This window comes from Aricia agestis, chromosome 11 (genome assembly GCF_905147365.1).
Source record: "Aricia agestis chromosome 11, ilAriAges1.1, whole genome shotgun sequence".
In the NCBI taxonomy this organism is placed as follows: domain Eukaryota; kingdom Metazoa; phylum Arthropoda; class Insecta; order Lepidoptera; family Lycaenidae; genus Aricia; species Aricia agestis.
Genome location: NC_056416.1, coordinates 15,005,863 through 15,024,945, shown reverse-complemented (window position 1 = coordinate 15,024,945; position 19,083 = coordinate 15,005,863). Strand labels below are relative to the sequence as shown.

General features: G+C 38.1%; 1 protein-coding gene across 1 annotated transcript in view; it reads left to right on the top strand.

Moving 5' to 3' along the window:
- The window catches only part of LOC121731844 (disintegrin and metalloproteinase domain-containing protein 11), a 303,738-nt gene that overhangs the window by 119,435 nt on the left and 165,220 nt on the right, over positions 1 to 19,083 (top strand). Inside the window, exon 2 of the mRNA XM_042121518.1 lies at positions 5,954 to 6,004. The gene's annotated coding sequence lies outside the window, so the exon portion shown is untranslated. The remainder of the gene's footprint in view (positions 1 to 5,953; positions 6,005 to 19,083) is intronic.

Sequence of the window (19,083 nt, the reverse complement as noted above, 5' to 3'; positions counted from 1 at the left end):
TCCGAATTTCGACCACTTGACGTCCTCCACTCGATATATTTTCATCCGCACTAGTACAATTTCATAATTATCCAAATAAACCGCAAATCAATGTGTATAATTAATTAGAATCAAAAATAACCGATAACAAAATGAAAGTTTCAATAAACATTTTCCGCGTGTAACGAAATATAATATGGCAGCGACCACAATTAAATATACACAATGGTTGGATACCGCAATTATTGAGAGAATCTATTTGTGTGGTGGGTGCGCCGTGCGTACATTATACGATTTGTCTTTACGATATCGAAACATCGGAAGTTGTCGAAGACAACTTCTTATCGCATTTTTTTTCCGGAAGCGGCTAACAAAATAAGCCTACCGCTCGGAACTATTTTGCTATTTCTTATCCAAATGTTGATAAGATCGTTTGGGTCACCGTCATACATGTTACAATTAATACGCAAGTCTAAGTTTTAACCACTGATTTTACATAATGAGTTAATGACTCTTCTTCAAGATTATTATTGCACATTGTGTGAACTTTTCTAAATGTTTTGGTAACACCATGACTGCTCAAAAGCATGTAAATAAACTATGCGCAAACGTGATCGTCACGGAGTTGTATCGTGTGTGTCGTGTCGTACGTGTGTGTAGCCCGAAACTAGTCGGTCGTGACTCGTGATTGTAATTACGGAACCGAACGTTGGAGCTGCACAGCCCACGGTATATTTAGCGCCAGTTTTTAGCTTCATAACCGTTCATTATTGAAACACTCCAGCCCATTTAATTTGATATTTAAGCTTTATTTTCTATTTCCAATAAATACTAACTTAAATCAAAATCATATTTTCTATTGAAATAGTTTACTTAAATCTAATTCTTATGAACAGTCTCGGGAATGAAAAACTCAAATACTTATTATAGTATAATATACGTGCCATGCTTCGGCACGAATGGGCCGGCTCGACCGGAGATAATACCACGTTCTCACAGAAAACCGGCGTGAAACAGCGCTTGCGCTGTGTTTCGCCGAGTGAGTGAGTTTACCGGAGGCCCAATCCCCTACCCTATTCCCTTCCTTGCCCTCCCCTATTCCCTTCCCTTCCCATCCCTACCCTCCCCTATTATCCTATATCCCTCCTAAAAGGCCGGCAACGCACCTGCAGCTCTTCTGATGCTGCGAGTGTCCATGGGCGACGGTAGTTGCTTTCCATCAGGTGACCCGTTTGCTCGTTTGCCCCCTGCTTTCAAAAAAAAAAAATTAGTATTAGTAGAAGTAGTAGTTATGTTTAAAACATAGTATATAATATTATGTGTGGATGTAAATATAGTGAACTCTATTATTAATAATACAACAAAACTACACAAACGTTGTTTACACATAATTACCGCAACTTAGACAGTTTACACACAAAATGTATACCGTACAAACAGACCTTATTTATACTGAGTCAATATGCGTTGAGTTACAGTCCGCCAAGATATTAAATATTATGTTTGAAAGTTTACGAGGATGGTTGATGGATGGATGGATGGCTTTTTATCCGACTACGAACCCAAAAGGTAGGGTATAATGATTTTGGCACTATCTGTATGTATCATGTATGTACAGAGATAAATCAAGATAGAACGGCTAAGCGGGTGGAGTACGCGTGTTTCAATCTTGCTCTGTCGTGCAAGAGTCGTTGAACTTTCATTCAGTCACTGCGCACGTCTCAACTTCATTACACCGGAGTGGTTGTGCAAAAATGCCTCATTGTGCAGAGTCTAATTGTAAAAACAGAAGTACGAAAGTGAATCGGTCAAAAGGAGATATTTTTTGCCACGGGTAATTTATTTGTTTTAACTAAAAGCAAAGGAAAAATTGACACGAGCGATTCCTTAGCAACACACGCGCGCCGCCGTCTATTGTGCCACCGTTCTATCTTGATTTATTTCTGCGTATGTACCTATGTACCCGTAGCGACGGAACTACAGTCCAATTTAAAAAAAAGGTGTTTCAATAATAATAATATCTATGGACGCTGCACGTCAGTTTGGCCCCGTGCTAAGTACCTGAAGGACTTATATTTAATACTTTTATACTATACATATTTAATAGACATCCAGGACCCAGGAACATTGAAAACTTTTTGTTCCGTCGGCGGGATTTGAACCCGCGACCCCCGGCTGGAGCTACCAACTCGCCCACCAACTGAGCCACGGAGGTCGTCAACATATTAGTAATGTATGTCGCGGGTGTCCTAGGCTATTTTTACAATATTTTGTGTTTTTATACGTAAGGCGCTTCGCTAGATCAATGTCGGTTGAAAATGAAACCTTTAGCCTAGGTCAGGGGTTCACCAATCTTTTTCAGCCTGCGGGCGCAGTTCCACGTCGCAATAATTTTCACGGCGCCCTATTCTAACTAGCTATTGGAAAAGATACATTAACATAAATAAACACCTTCACTGGTTCTAGTTAGGTTAAGCAAGTAAATGACAATACAACTACCTAAACGTCTATCTGCTTTACATATTGTATTTATTGATATTAAATTTTAATCTTATAATATTTGTGGTTTCGGATAATGATGGGGATCGGCTCACGGCGCCCCTCTTGCCTTTCCACGGTACGCGAGGGCGCCGCGGCGCACACTTTGGGAGCCCCTGGCCTAGGTCATAAATTGGCATTTTATTTAAATTTCAGCGAGTATCGGAGAGTCCATAAAACAAATTCCGGCAAATTTAGGCATTATCAAATTTAAAACATGATTTAGGGATTATCAAATTTAAAAGGGCACTAAAGCACCCTTACATGGATGAATACCTCGTCGCCTTCACGCCATCGTCCCAAATGAAGTATAATTACAATAATGCCGGGCATAACGACCCATCTCGGACCCGAGAGTCTCTAATTAATACTAATTGCACGTCGCGGCCTGTCGCGAAAGCGTTCTGTCCGGTTCGCATTAGACAATATAATATCTATCAATTATGCAGTTAAAAACTGGTAAGTGCAAAATCTAAGGCTTTACAATGTGAGTCTAGGTGTTACTAGAAATCTATAATATAAATAAAATCAATTTTAAATTTGGTTAGTCTCGCTAAAATTTGAGAACTAGATTTAGCTAATTTTAGTCTTGAAATATCGCGGAAGATTTGGGGAAAGTGATGCGAAGTTCACCGGGTCATTTAGTATGCAATAACAGTAAATGAAAATGCTATCTAGAATAACATAGCCTAACCTTTGTCGCAACAAAATGCTGTTCACGCGTTACTACATTTTTTGTACACAATTTTGTATGTTTTGAGTAACGGAAACATCTTGTGTTGAAAATAAAACAATAGCAACTTGAAAGCTTAGAAAATATTTTTAAATTTAAAAGATGAATTACCCGTTTCAATATTTTTCCAAGGGGCGATTGTTTTCCGATAGAGAATCAATAGTTTGCGGCCCCACGTCGGGCGCCATCGCGCTAAATTACTTCCGGTGTCCTGCAACAATGGCGGAACTTCCGTTCTCACAAAACCTGCCAATTGCCACCATTAATTATCTCACATTGTTTAAACATAAACGTTTTTTGTTCGCTAGTTTCACTGTCACAAAGAAAATGTATCGAATATTTCGCTTTCGGTATTTTTAATCAAAAGCACCGACGCAAAGTTATTAAAGCGATAGATTTAATTTTGGAGGTAGCGTGCAATTTTAAAATGTGGATGTAAATATATGAACGTTTTAATGTATACGTGCTGAGTCATTGTAATGATTTTGGTGTAGAGATAAGCATGTTTTTTATGAAATAGCAAACGAGCAAACGGGTCACCTGATGGAAAGCAACTTCCGTCACCCATGGACATTCGCAGCATCAGAAGAGCTGCAGGTGCGTTGCCGGCCTTTTAAGAGGAAATAGGGCATTAGAGGAGGGTAGGGATGGGAAGGGAAGGGAAAGGAAGGGAATAGGGGAGGGTAGGGAAGGGAATAGGGTAGGGGATTGGGCCTCCGGTAAATTCACTCACTCACTCACTTTCACACCGGTTTTCTGTGAGAACGTAGTATTTCTCCGGTAGAGCCGGTCCATTCGTGCCGAAACATGGCTCTCCCACGCTTTACAATATGTCTGCATTTAATAAATGCTTGCTTTTTTATTATAACAGAAAGACGCGGTTTGCTGTTGCGTCGTTTTTAGGGTTCCGTATTCTGTTTTACCCTCCTGTGTTCACGGTCTCGCAATAATATTGTGTAAGCCTAATTCTTGATACTTATAGTAATTTCTACAGTCTATTACGATCATATCAAAGTCCTACTTAATTTGTTTACGCTTCGAACGTATGTAGAAGCCGTCTATAAACATGAACGTTTTTTCTCATTTGTCGAAAAGGAGCGGAAGTATAAACAGAGCTGTGGCTGAGCAAACACGCTGTACCAATATTGAGAGAAAATGAACGAACGCACAAACATTTGACGTCAGTAATTTTGAATCTGCCGTCTGCACGGTTTCGTATTTAATGTAGTTTGAAGCTCTATTAGGTAACGAATACGGTTTATGGAAAAAAAGTTGAGATTTTTGCCCTAATTCTACCAAATTGTTCAATTAGCCAAACAAAATCACATCGTAGAGTTTATATGTAACAGCTGTTGATTTGTTAGAAAAACAGAAAATAATTCATGAAGCCCTAAGCGGCCGCATCCGGCCCCGATAACAATAGATTAGCTATTGTGTCTCGTTATTCCAAGATCGATGGGTTAAATTCAGGAGTTGTCCAAAATTCAAAATCTGGAAATGCTACAACATAAAATATTTGATAGAAATCTCATAAGTAAAAAAGTTACACCATCAACTTCCATTTAAAACCTCAAATTTCAAGGTGGCCCGAAAACATCCAGGTGACAACGCAAATTACCTCAAAAATACCATCTCTATTATAATATACTAGATGTTCCGCGCGGCTTCGCCCGCGTAATTTAGGAATTTCACGGAAACCGTACATTTTTCCGCAAAAATAGCCTATGTCCCTTAATGTGGTCTATTCTTCATGTATGCCAAATAACATAAAAATTGCTCCAGTAGTTCTTATGATAATAAGCAATTTCATATAATTTTCCCTGTTTTTTTACACATTTGCCTCTATTTCTTCGCTCCTCTTAGTCTTAGCGAGAAAAAACATAGCCTATAGCCTTCCTCGATAAATGGGCTATCTAAATCTGATAGAATTTTTCAATTCGGACCAGCAGTTCCTGAGATTAGCGCGTTCAAACAAACAAACAAACACACTCTTCCGCTTTATAATAATATAATTAGTAATAATTAGTAATATTAGTACTTAATTAGTATAGATTACTCATACAAACTCTTCTAATAAAATTCGGTACAGAAACCGAACAACATATTTTTAAATCTTATTCCGTGAATTTCCGACCCGATCGTATTGTTAGCGAATATTTTTCACAAAAAAAATTCTTGGTGTTTCGTTTTGTATGGTTTTATTAATGGAATCAAATTAAAATGAACTTGAATTTCAAACCAATATGAAAGGGCTTTTGAAAGGGATATGTATGGAATCCGCAGCCGTTATTATCGACAATAATCATACGTTTTTGATTAGATATTTGATATACTCTAGAATAGGGGTCACCAATTAGTTTCGCTCGGGGTCCGTTTGAAATAAAATGACGTTCGCGGTGCGCACATTTCAAAAAAATTAAACAAATAATAATTACGCAAATCACAAAGGTATTTGTATCAATGAGAAAAGTGAAAATTTTTGTTGCTACATGTTCATCAGTATGTTGAGACCAAAATTATTTTTTAACGAAGTTCATCTTCGAACATGCTTGGTCCGCACACAATGGGTCGGCGGTCCGGATGCGGACCGCGGTCCGCCATTTGGTGACCCCTGCTCTATACCGTATGTTATAATATAAAATAATAAACATACATAATATTATAATATAGTTATACTTATATTATTTGTTTTCTTTGTTTTAGAAGCTGATTACACGCTGGATGATTCGTTTTGGAATGAAGAGAGCCCTGTCGGTAAGTCTTGGAACTTGTAATCTTTAGTACCTACTCAGTTGCTATTGAGCAATTTGAAAAACAGGTTTTTTGCATCGATGGAAGCGTATGTAAATGGTAAACAATTTCAACACCCAATTAAAAAATTACGTACTATCAGGCGCTTTGCAGACGACGCGACGGAGCGGTGCGGGCCGATCAATTTCGCCGCGTACGCCCGTCGATGTCCCCAAAGCACACGCCGTCTGCTTTACTGCATGTAAACTGGTTTGTGTGATCCACGACGGGTAGCCGCGGACATGCGCCTCCAGTGCCCGCCGGGCACCTGCGGCGCGGTCTTTTTGCCCGCCGTGAGCGTTGGTACTTGGTAATATAGGATTCCCTTTGTACGATCGTTCGCGGCGAAATTGACCAGCCCGCCCCGCCCCGTCGTCTGCAAAGCGCCTTAAGGCACTGCTTCACGTTCAGTCACAGAATATATATTAGGTTCAGTTAAGAATTGAGATGGATAACTACTATGCTACTGTGATTGCGTTAGTTTTTGCTTCTATGGATTTATTGCCAACGTGTAGAGGCGTTATAATAATAGTAAAGTAATAACATAAAGATATCAAAACACATCGTGAAATATAACAATCGAACTTCGTATTTTGTCCAGATGATGCACACTTGAACTGAAAAGGCCATAACTGTAAAAGCTTTTAAAAATATGTTGCCCCAACACAATGTAAAAAATCGCTTCCCCGTCCTGCGGGCCGCAGCCCGTACATCAGGAAACGCCGCCATAACCGTTTCCATGCCGACATTATTTAATACTTTCGGCGGTTTGGCTTTTCCGTGAGATTTTTCGGCGAGCTTAACTTTAACCTGATGGAGGGTCGAATTTGTATAACGTTTTTCAAAGTGCCAGACCCTTTGTGTTTAGAGTTATGGAGCTATTGACTTAATTTTTTTGGAGAATTTACATAAGGTTCGGAAATGTTGTACTTTATAATTTTGCTTATATTTTGATGATTAGAACTGAATTTCGTGATGTTTAAGCATCTTTGTTGATTAAAAATACGTGGTGAAAAGTTTTTTTTAATTAGTTCCTATGTTTATTTACTTTTTGAGACACTCTCCACTAAAATTTCAAGAGGACGTACAGAACTTGAAAAAGCTGTTTCCAACCGCGCGCGCTACATGTTATGTACTCTCTTGAAGATGCTGGGACTTTGGCCAATACGTGCGTAGAGATCAACATTCCTTCGTTTAATTCACTCAACCCACATTCATTCAATTAGGGCTTTCCCCTAAAAAGAACCAATCTTCGCCACTAATTATTTTTTATTTTTTTATCGTTATTCGACAAGAGTAAAATATAGCTTTTTCCATGAAATTCCAATAAGCGCGACTTTATACGGTATTGCGACCGCCGCAAACAAATCTGCACTCATTCTCTTTGATGTGGGACATCTGGTGATGCAGGTACGCCTGCGTGAGCAGCCTTTGTCTCGTCGGGCTTCGGTCTTGCGCAATAATTGGCGTTTTGACTTTTATTACATTTTTATGTTCAGAAAATGAAATAATGGCATAAGAATTATTTTCGTTCAAAAGTTGATGTTCCTACTTTTGCTTCCTATTTTTTGATGAGAGGAACCAAAGGAAGACCTTCTTATCGAGAGGAGGCTCTGCCAGGTTATAAAGCCCACTGTCGTCTTCTCAGATGTTGTAGATTATTATGCCGCGCCGATCTCAGAAATTAGAAAATTCGAAAGTTTGATGCAAAATTGTGTGCTGCTTGGTCTACTAAAAACACTATACTTCTATATTTAAGGGGGCGACTAACCCAAAATTTTCGATTTTATAATTCATTTTTATACTTGAAAATAAGCCTTGAATTGTTTCATTTTCTAAAATTAGGTACTACATTATATTTCCAAGAATTCGATCTGAGCAAAAACACGATATCTTAAAATTTTCTCGATAGAAAAAAATCACAAAGATGCATCTAATTTTTCATTTATTGCCATAACCGTGTATTGAACTAAGTTAATATTTTAAACACATTGTATAACATTATATCATTGAGAAACCGACCTAGCGGATTTTTAAAATGTTTGAAAGTATATTTATCGAGTTATCGAGAAAAAACTAATTTGGCGATGAATCCGCGTCGTCCTTTTTCACCTGGCAAATGAAAGACGGGCGTGAGTGTGAAGAGAGAATGACGATGTTTGATTTTTTGGGTTAGTCGCCCTCTTAACCACTTTGGTACACCAAAACAAGTCCTAAAATTATTACGCTTAATAAAAGTTAAAACAATATTATAACATATCAAATGTACGAGTGAATCGTTCTCGAAGTTTGAGAACTAACGCTTCAAATCCGAAACCTACACGTCCCGAGTCCCGACACAAACTTTCCCAATTATTTGTGACGTTTCACAAACATGTACATTGTAAAAACTACCGCCTCGAGAGCACATCGAACTCTGTTTTAGATGGAACTTGGAATAGAAGGCAAGATTGTTCGACTTATCAACATAGTATTGAGGCGCGTGCACCGCATTACCATGTGAATGCATTCGACATGTAAATTTAAACGCTCGTGCCTCCGCCTGTGCCCCGCCCGGGGCCTCCCGCTCGGGGCCCGGGGCCTCGTGAATTTAAGATTCTATAAATATATTTTCGATGACCTCCTGGGATGATAGATTTGCTTTAGTTTATTCAGTCAATTTACTGGTCGATTATTTGATAAGGATATTTGAAGTTTCTCTTAAGAAATTCGATTGCAGTATAGATATTTATTCGACGCCAGTGATATTCAGGTCATTTCAGGTACGTAAATAGCAAATACTTATTTTTATTGTAATGAGTATTGAGTAACATTTTATGGACCTAAAACTTTTATTACTCACCCCAAAATTATAACGATAGAAGTCGCAAATAGAAGTCATATATTACGGTGGTAATAATGTAGTGTCGTAAATTACGGGATACGATGCGTGTGCGGTGTGATCCAAGCGTGAAACGCGTGAGATGCGCGCGATTTACAAGGCGTGAGATTCATATGATTCACAAATAGGGTTGTCATCCGTACTTTATGATAAAGTATAATATTGTACGTTATTTCAGGCAATTGTATTTTGTACTTTACGAAAATAATAAAGTACGCAAAAATACTTTATTTCAAACTAGATGACCCGATGAACCTCGTATCACCTATCTCTCGAGTTTTAAAGAAACTAAAAAAGTACAGAATTCAATTTCATTTATACAGATAATTTTATAAATATTACTTTATTTTTATACTGTGTACTGTTTTTTTCTTACCTAAAGTAGCCAATGTAGTTTATTTGCAAAAAATAAAGGTGGCAACCCTATTTACAAATCACAATGCGTGAAACGCGCGTCGTATGATTCGTATAATCCTTCACCTTACATAATTATTGACGTAGGAGCAGGCACTGTGAAGATATAATATAACGTAAAAATTACGATAATTATCTTCAAAACGAACGCCCTACTGAGGCCAACCCAACTTTTCATTGTCCGCTGCGCACTACAAATATACTAATCAAAGCATTGTAAGTTTACATCTTGTAATAAACTATCTTAGTAAACGCGAACGCAAAGTGTTGTAAGTGCTTAGCCTGACTTCGCCTGCGACCCTCGAGGCGTGTCGTGCGTGCATGCGTGGTTTACGACTGTGTTCCCGCGGCTTTAGTTTATATTACCTCCCCCTCGCCTCTTCACAAGAGCATGTGCTTCGCGAAACTTTTAATCTGAGATTGCGTGTTTTGCTCTTTTCAGTCTTTTCTATTTTGCAAGAAAACTCCCGCTCGCTTTTTAAAAGAAACACGCAAGGAAATTATTTTTTTAATGTGAAAGAAAATGGAATTTTGTTATAATCATTATCACGATAGTAAAAGTAAAATAGACTAAGGGTGGGTTGCACTAACTTACTTTAGCTATAACTGTAACTTTAACTATTACTACAATGCACAATGTCAAATCTTTGGTTAAAGTCAAAAATGGACGCCATATTTAACCATAACCTTGAGCTCGACAAAGCTTTAAATGAATGTGGCGAGAAAACGAACTAACGCTGTCATACTAAAACGCCATTTTTGACACTACCCCTTTACCAGCAGCGCCCCCGCCCACGTTCATTTCAAGCCTTGTCGGACCAGCTGTCATCTGTGGTCAAAATTATGGTTAAAGTTAAAGTTAGCCTTAAATATAACCATAACTTTGACCATAACTTTAACTTCAACCACGCCTCTGGTGTAACCAACTATAATAGTTACATCGGAATTGTTGTTGCGTTAATGCAGTACTTGGTGTCGAATACGCACGTAGCGCAGCCATTCTCATTTTTTTTTATTAAAATATATTTCCTTCCTTTTGAACCACGAAATTAAATCAAATCCATTGCGTTATTTTAAGGGCAGTCGGAAGTGATTTTGTTGTACATTATGAAGTGATGATAAAATCTTAAAGTGACAATGAACGTGAAAATAAGAGAGAGCACACATTAGAGACACGACAGTTTTTAGACAATCTTGTTTCACATAGACGAGTCAGCTTTACGATTAAAGAAAAACAGTAGTGTCTACCACGCGGCGCATACTCGAAACTGTTTTGTCTACGACGACGCAACACATACATCAGACTAGATACACCACTAGAGAGTTTTGTCGTTGATGTGCGCGCTCGCATACATTTCAAAGGGAAGCCGACAGTCGTTAGACAGACTTGTCGCGGTGCAGTTCTTGTACGCATTAGACAATTTTGTCTATGAGACTTTTTGTTTCAAATGTGCGCGTCTAGTACTTTTTATTATGCGATAGTCTGTCTAAGAACTGTCGTGTCTCCAATGTGCGGTCGCCCTAAACATTATCTAAGTTGGCCGTCTGCGTGCGAGTGACAGCCGCTGTGCTGCTGTAATGAAGCTCGTTTAAACTTTGATACAACCTAATAGCTTAGCTGGCTTATTCTTAGATAAACTAGGTAAGCTATTTAAGAGTACTTTTCTATCTTAAGATACTGCCTTAACTTAAATCCATTTATAGTATGAGCAAGCTATCTAAATTCACTTGTAAGTTGTACCTTTCATAACTCTCATTGATTTAGTTGCTGGTAGCATGATGAAATCATGATGATTACGACTGTGATGATAATGTCATTTCATCAAAGGGCTGTCGGGTTTGGGGTACGCGCGGGGACTGCTATTTGTCCGGGCCAATCCGAGCGCGAACTCATACAGACTACATTACACTCCATATTGATTTCCGATACGCGATATACAAATCTTAACACGGTTCGCTTTGCATACACACATAAAAAGTTATTATTTTTACGCATAATTATACTTGAGTAGGGTGAACATGACTAGTGATTGGACAGTACTAGTCATTGGACAGAGCACAAAAACACTATATTTATTAAGGTTGCTTTAAAAACCACCTGTTTTTCTTAAAAATTAGGCGTTCTATTACTTAAAAAACAGGCAGTCCAATGTACTAGTCATTTACCCTAGTGCCCGGTTTCTTAATTTTAAGCTATTGCATAGCTTTTATCGCGGGCTTTGAGCCCGGCGACCGAATCAAGAAATTCCGTAACGAGAATAAACCTAACATATCGTCTAACGTCGTTTCAGTTCGGCAAACTTCGGTACGGTGTTTATGTGCGTACGAGTAGACTAGCTATTTCTATGCAAAAGTTTTACCGCGACAGTTTTTGAGTGCCAAACGTATTTTTTTTTTTTTCAAATTGCGCTTTATCTATTCACTAGCTCTTTTGATTGGCTAGTGTCAAACTCGAAGCGCTGTTGAAAAAATAAACTCCTTATAAAATATCTCCAAATTCCGCGTAAAAATGTGGATATGCATATTATTATAGTTACTAGATGTCGCCCGCAACTCCGTTGCGCCAAAACTTGTTTATCGCGTTGGAACATTTTTTTGGGACAAAAAAAAAATTATATGTCCTTTCCCGGAACTTTCAGCAAAATTGGTTCAGCGGTTTGGGCGTGAAGAGGTAACAGACAGACAGACAGACAGACAGACAGACAGACAGACAGACGAACAGATAGACGGACAGACAGTCTTCCACCGTGCGTTTCTCGCGTAACTTTCTGCCGCGCACTGTAAAACTCTGGAACAAACTGTCACCGGCAGTATTTCCAGCCCTATACGACCTGCAAACCCTCAGGAAAAGAGCGTATTCCCTCATAAAAGGCCGGCAACGCACCTGCAGCTCTTCTGATGTTGCGAGTGTCCATGGGCGACGGTAGTTGCTTTCCATCAGGCGACCCGTTTGCTCGTTTTCCCCCTTATTTAATAAAAAAAAAGACAGATGGACATACAGACTAAAATACACACTTTTGCATTTATAATATTGGTATGGATTCGAACTCACGTTGACATGGTTTGGAGCAGGAACCTTACGTTTTTGCAGTGATAAAATTGCTGTCCATTTCCTTTTGTTGGAAATATAATCTGGGAGTATTATATTCTCATGCAATTTCTTTAGAATCAGTTAAGTGGTCTAAGCGGGAAGATACTAAGATACAGTAAAAAAAGCTTTTGCATTTATAATGTAAGTATTGCTAACAAATTCGTTGTTCATTTTGTTTCACAATAAATCAAAGTATTAAATTGTTGAACTCGAAAGCGTAAACAAGGGCGGAAGCGGGTCAAAAGTCGCATTATTTGATGAAATCGGTCGGAATTGACACTATTAAGTTTGAGTTTTATCGTCGCAGTCATGAGCGATGGCTTCCGATACCATAAAGAAAATTGGCGCCGTCTATGCTGTGGTCGTATGCTTACAGCAGGTACCACGTAGATCCGTTACAGAGTTGTATAGTGTATAGTAAGTTTAAATAGTAGAACGTTGAGTGACCGCATTCAAGGAAAATTGATTGCTAAACTTTTATTAATTGCAGAGTTTGACAGAAAACGTATTAAGTTTATGTTAACATCTTTATTGAATTAAATCCTCAAATCTCTCTAAATTCGTCCGTAAGACCCCGTAAGACCTTTTTCACAAAATATCACAAATTAAGACGCGTGTAAGGGACCTATCAGACAGAGAGCGGTCAAGCATTCAAGCGTTCTAGCGGTCAGTTTTGCGTTCTTTGTGTTGTATTACGTTACATAGATATAGTCACACAGGAGACGTTCAGGATGGGTTAGAATTTCTCTGTGTAAATGACCGCTCGAACGCAGAACGCATGACCGCTCTCTATCTGATAGGTCCCTAATACTTGCGAGTCTGTCTGGAATTCTTCCTACTCCTCCTATTTTCTTCTGATTAATTTCGTTGCGGGTCCCAAGACAGCTTTAGCATGTCCCTCGGGCTCCCTGAGATCATATCAAAGGGTTTTCGTGGTTGGATGCCACTGTCGATCCTGGCGACACAGGAGATACAGTGGTGGGAATGTGTGGTGGGCCAAAGCCCGTTTAAAAAAATAATACTTGCGAGTGAGTTGAAGTCTTTCAGCCAACGCATTATGTCCAGAAAACAAGTATTCAGATTTTAAGTTATATCCAAGAGATGGTAAATAAATGATCTATTCTTTTATTTTTATTTTATACTTACATTTATAACTACAGCATGGTTACAGTACGAATTAATATCTACCGAGCTACGGCGTAGCCAATCGCTACGTTGTACTTACAATGACTTATATTATGGCTTTAACTGCTAGTGTCTTACGAAAATTTAAGTACCATAAATAGTTTTAACATACTATGTAAATCATAGTCAATTAATATTCTATCATCTATGTAAACAATCACTTAACTCAAATAAACTAAATGTTTGTTTGTCTCCACTAATTAATCCGAATAGAAACAAAAATTGTTTTGAATAAAAAAATATTTACAGAAATTCTCGGACACAATCCCGATAACAAAGAATACACGAAAATAGATTATCAAGATTCAACGTAAAATGTTCTTTTTGCGTCATTTCACCCTTCAGAGCAGATCAAACAATACAATTCATTAATATCTTTAGCGAGAAATATCGAAACTGTAAACCCTTTGGGGACCTCAGAAGCTTTTCAGGGTGAGGCTCGAGAATGAGTTTTTTCTTAAATAATGAATATTATCTCTCATTTTTCGGTGTATTTAATTCAGATTTTGACCCCTCTCAGTAATCGCTTTCTGTGTTTAAAATTCTCATTCATTATATTTTTCTCGTTAATTTTCATAATTATTTCGCTCCAAGAGTTATAACAATATTTAAATTTTATTCACGAAAATTTCGAGTTATATTTTGTATGATTTGTTGGAATGTTTCTTGCAGTAATTTTATTTTTTAAGCCAATGCTAATTACTGGTTCTCTTTTTAGTTGGAGTAAGCTTTTCAGTCAACTTATTCAAAAGGAGCACTAATTATTTATGGATCTACAGGGATCTTGTGTCTCTTGGTTGACAGTATTAATAGGATTTAAGCAGATGGTACTGAAAATAACACCATAATGACCATATTTGTTTTTATTTCAGACACAGTCTAAACGGCGGGGCCAAAATGGTCGCTTTGGTGAATCATAATATGATTCTTTTTTTTTAATCGCAAAATGTAAGTCTGCTTGCAATTCATGTCTAGAACTCGGCTTTATATTATGAACGTGGCGTAAAAAGGCACTAACGCTGTCATCATACAAAAACGTCATTTTTGACAGTTCTTCTTTACCAGCAGCGCCCTCCGAGGACGCTGCTGGTAAAGAAGCGAGTCGCCCACGTTAATTTAAAGCTTCCGAGGGCGCTGCTGGTAAAGAAGCGAGTCGCCCACGTTCATTTAAAGCTTCCGAGGGCGCTGCTGGTAAAGAAGCGAGTCGCCCACGTTCATTTAAAGCATTCGAGGGCGCTGCTGGTAAAGAAGCGAGTCGCCCACGTTCATTTAAAGCCTTGTCGCACTTTAGTAATTCGTACTAATTTGACATTTGTCAGTTTGACAGTTTGCTGTCATTGCTGAATTGATTTGAGAGGAATTACTAAATGTGACCATTTTAGCCCCGCGGTTCTTGGGCGACACTGTGTCTCTAATACTTTTTATTTTAGTCACGCTCCAAACGAGCCTTGCAGTCCTGTCTGTTGCATCATCATAAGACACACTTTATATCACTGTTCCACATATAAAATAAACATTAAAATGTTGCCATGTAGTGCTCTTTTTAAATCAGTAAAAAGCGCTTTTCTTATCTATGATAAAATTGAATAGAGCTTTCAAGTATCAAAATCATTGTCTTTTTCAACATGCAGACCTTTTTTATGTTCAGGCTTATAAAGCATAAACTGTACGAGAAAATCTAAAGAGCCCTTGACCGGGGAGTCCGGAGAAACATATTTCGGTTCTTATCATTAGTGCCGTAAGGCTTAAAATCGTGTAACGCCACTCGTAACTATGTTACAAGGCTGTCTTTGAAGTCTTTGTTCGATTACATAGAGCTGGTCTTTGATGTAAGATGGCGACGTATTGTGAACTTTATACAATTACTAGTTTTTAGTCGAGACATTTTGTGCGTCAACAAAGGTGGTTAAAAAGGGTTAAGGTACAATTCCGTGCATCGCGACAGTCGTAAGCCGCGCGCGACCTACGACTGTCGTAGGCCGCTCGCGACAATAGTTATTGTATGAAAATGTATGGAACCATTTCTAACTTTGACAGACGCGCGCGGCCGACGACAGTCGTAGGCCGCGCGCGGCTTACGACTGTCGCGATGCACGAAATTGTACCTTTAGTGAAATACTATATACTTGAATTTAATACTAATATTATAAATGCGAAAGTTGTCTGTCTGTCTGTCTCTGTCTGTCTGTTACCTCTTCGAGCACTTCACTTTGAGTATCCGGTAAGGACATAGGATACTTTTATCCCGGAAAAAAAATACAGTTCTCGTGCGATAAAGGAAAGTTGCGGGCGACATCTAGTTTGATATAATAATATATTTCAAAAACTATACAGATTACTCGAAACTTGCGCACACAGTGTTAATAGAAAAGTGTTTGTCGTAACAAAATGTACTGTACAGTAGCTCTACCACGACTTTAAAGCTATACTATATATCGATATTCGATACCGACTACGTAAATATTTAGTATGACAAATTTTACAGCGCCTCTAGCGATTACTTGCGGAACTAAAATCGCCATACTTACTAAATATTCACGTAGTCGGTATCGAGTATCGATAAATACTATAGCTTTACATATTATCATTAATTGTTGTGAGCGAAATCTGCCTACAAACTGTTGTACAGTTTGGCAGATAAAAATGTATGATAGCTGTATCTGTTTATTGAATAAACCTTTTTTTCATTTATTTCATTTTTCATTCATTTTAAACTCATTGTAGAGCTACAGCTGTACAGTTCCCATAAATTTCGTGGTGTTTAAGACTAATTTAGTTTTTAGCACTCGTGTAAGTTAGCGCTAGACGCTAGTCAAGTTATGTGGTCACTGCAGCGCTCGACGGTTTATTAAACATCATTTTAATATGGACGTTAGCTGAATTTTGCTACCGGATCACACACTCATTTTAAATACAAATAAAAATACTAACGCAGGGGTTCATAGGAGACTGATACAATTTTTTTAATCCTGAAAAAAAGAGTAATTAACAAGAAACATTAACTTATGGACATTTTCTTTAAACTCCTAATTAAATTTAAGTTGAATTATAATTAAATATACTTAAGAGCGGCCACAACAAACCTATAAACTAATAACAAAGAAATCGTCTAAGGGATTGATCCAGTTGTGAACGACTAAAGCTTGACCGCTGTAAAGTCGACCCTCGTAGCATACATTTAGTATGCTACGAGGGGCGACTTTACATCGGTCAAGCTATAATGATAAATGTGCAGACCATAACGCGACACGTAGATGCATTTCTGTATGGATTTGGAAAATTTGCAAGACGTCTCAACTCTCACGCAATTGAATTAACTGTCAATTCAGTGCAAAAGAATTGCGGTCTGAATATTTATCATTAGTCGTTCACAACTGATAAGTCTCTTACAGGCAATATAAGAGGTATTTCTAACCCCAGTATGCCTGCAAAGCTCTGAATGTTTCCATTGAAACACGTCAATTATTGAAATGGCTGGAAACGTGCAGTCCAATCTGGCCCGATGGCCGAATAATCTGACTGTTTATCCGCAAACACGATGCTTTGCTTCTGCCGATATACCGTGATGACAGCATTTCAAAATTTAACGACGAGGTGGGGTTATTATTAGTATAGTCATCGTAAAGGTGTATTATAATGTGGCTATCTTCATCGTAGTATTGCGTTTTAAGGCTAATGATACCTATCTATCAATTATTTCAATTTAAAGCTGGTTGGGGTTTTCTAATATAATACTATTTTCTTCACTATCCATCTTAGTAACCACTTAGTATTAGATGTTTTTTTTTTAAATTGCAATAGATCGAAACGTTTAATCTAGAATTCGATCAAAAACTAGAGGATGTTTATATTTTTTGTTACGTTCCTTTAAGTCATGGTCTTTACTATCGTCGATATTTTAGTTATTAATCTACAATATGGATAAACCGTTCACGTCACCAAAAGAAATCACAACACTAAAGAAAATCCAATGGTAAATATATGAAATGATTTCCGAAGCATTTCACGGTTCTAGTTGAATTGACGTATTCCAACTTTTCTCGATGATTTTCCTATGAAAACGTACGAGAAAATTCCCGTGAATTTTCTCGTGTCTGACTGAATCGACTGGATGTTTCGTGATAAAACAAGCTACGAGTTCGCGCCCGCCATGTAATGCTAAATTGTCTTCGATAAGAGTTGAAACGCGAGTCGACTTGCTTGTGGATATTATTTAAAAAAACCGGCCAAGTGCGTGTCGTGCCACACGTTCCGTAGTACCGCTAGATTGGAAATTGATCTTTGAATACTTACTCATAATATTAAAAAAAAACCTATCCAACAACACCCCACAGGCTGGAATGAACGCGAAAAAAATAATTCATCCCCGCTTGATATGTTATAGGGGAGGTACCATTTTTTTTTTGTAAGATTGTATGTACCATTTTGTCGCCATCATTAATATGTGCATTCATACCAAATTATAGCTTTGTAGGTCCTATAGTCTTTGAGCAAAACCGCGAACAGACAGACTGACGGACAGACAGACGGACAGACGGACGGACAGACCGAAACTATAAGGGTTCCTTGTTGACTACGGAACCCTAAAAACGTCGATATATTTTCGTATATTACTAGCCAACACTACCAATAAGTTCAGGTAATAAATGTGTTTATACTTCCCGTTATAATACTTCAGTAGAAAGTTTATTAAATAAATGAACGAGCTACGTGGATCTCAGGAAATATAAATTATTGACAAAACTTTATTCAAACAGAAGTTATATTTTAAATTAACTCTATTGCTAAATTAAATGTTTTAATGGTCCCTTTTCCTAGCATTAATTCCATATTATTATTATAAATGCGAAAGTGTGTATGTCTTTCTCTTCTTACCGCTTAACGCTTAAACCACTGAACCGATTTTGATGAAATTTGGCATAGATATAGTTTGAGTCTCGGAAATTGACATATTAGGATATTTTTATCCCTGAAAAATGTACGATTACCGAGCGATAAAGCAATATCTGTGCAACGGAGTAGCGAGCGTCATCTAGTTTTTAACCCCCGACAAAAAAGAGGGGTGTTATAAGTTTGACGTGTCTGTCTGTCGGTCTGTCTGTCGGTCTGTCTGTCTGTCTGTCTGTCTGTCTGTCTGTCTGTGGCATCGTAGCATCCAAACGGGTGGACCGATTTTGATCTAGTTTTTTTGTTTGAAGCTGACTTAATTGAGAGTGTTCTTAGCTGTAGTTCATCATCAATAGCCCGCTCCGTGCTGAAAAATCGCAGTTCATCTGGTTCGTGAAGGGCCGATTAGCAACTTGCAGTCGTTTGGTGGGCTTTATTGCATTCTAGGTCGTGACATTCATGAATATTTACACATTAATGGAAAGTTGACCTGGTGCTGCAGCATCACCTGGTAATCAATAGGATACCCAACTCCTCACCAACTTAGAGCAATGGTTTCGTGTTTGGGCTCATTTTAATTGCGAC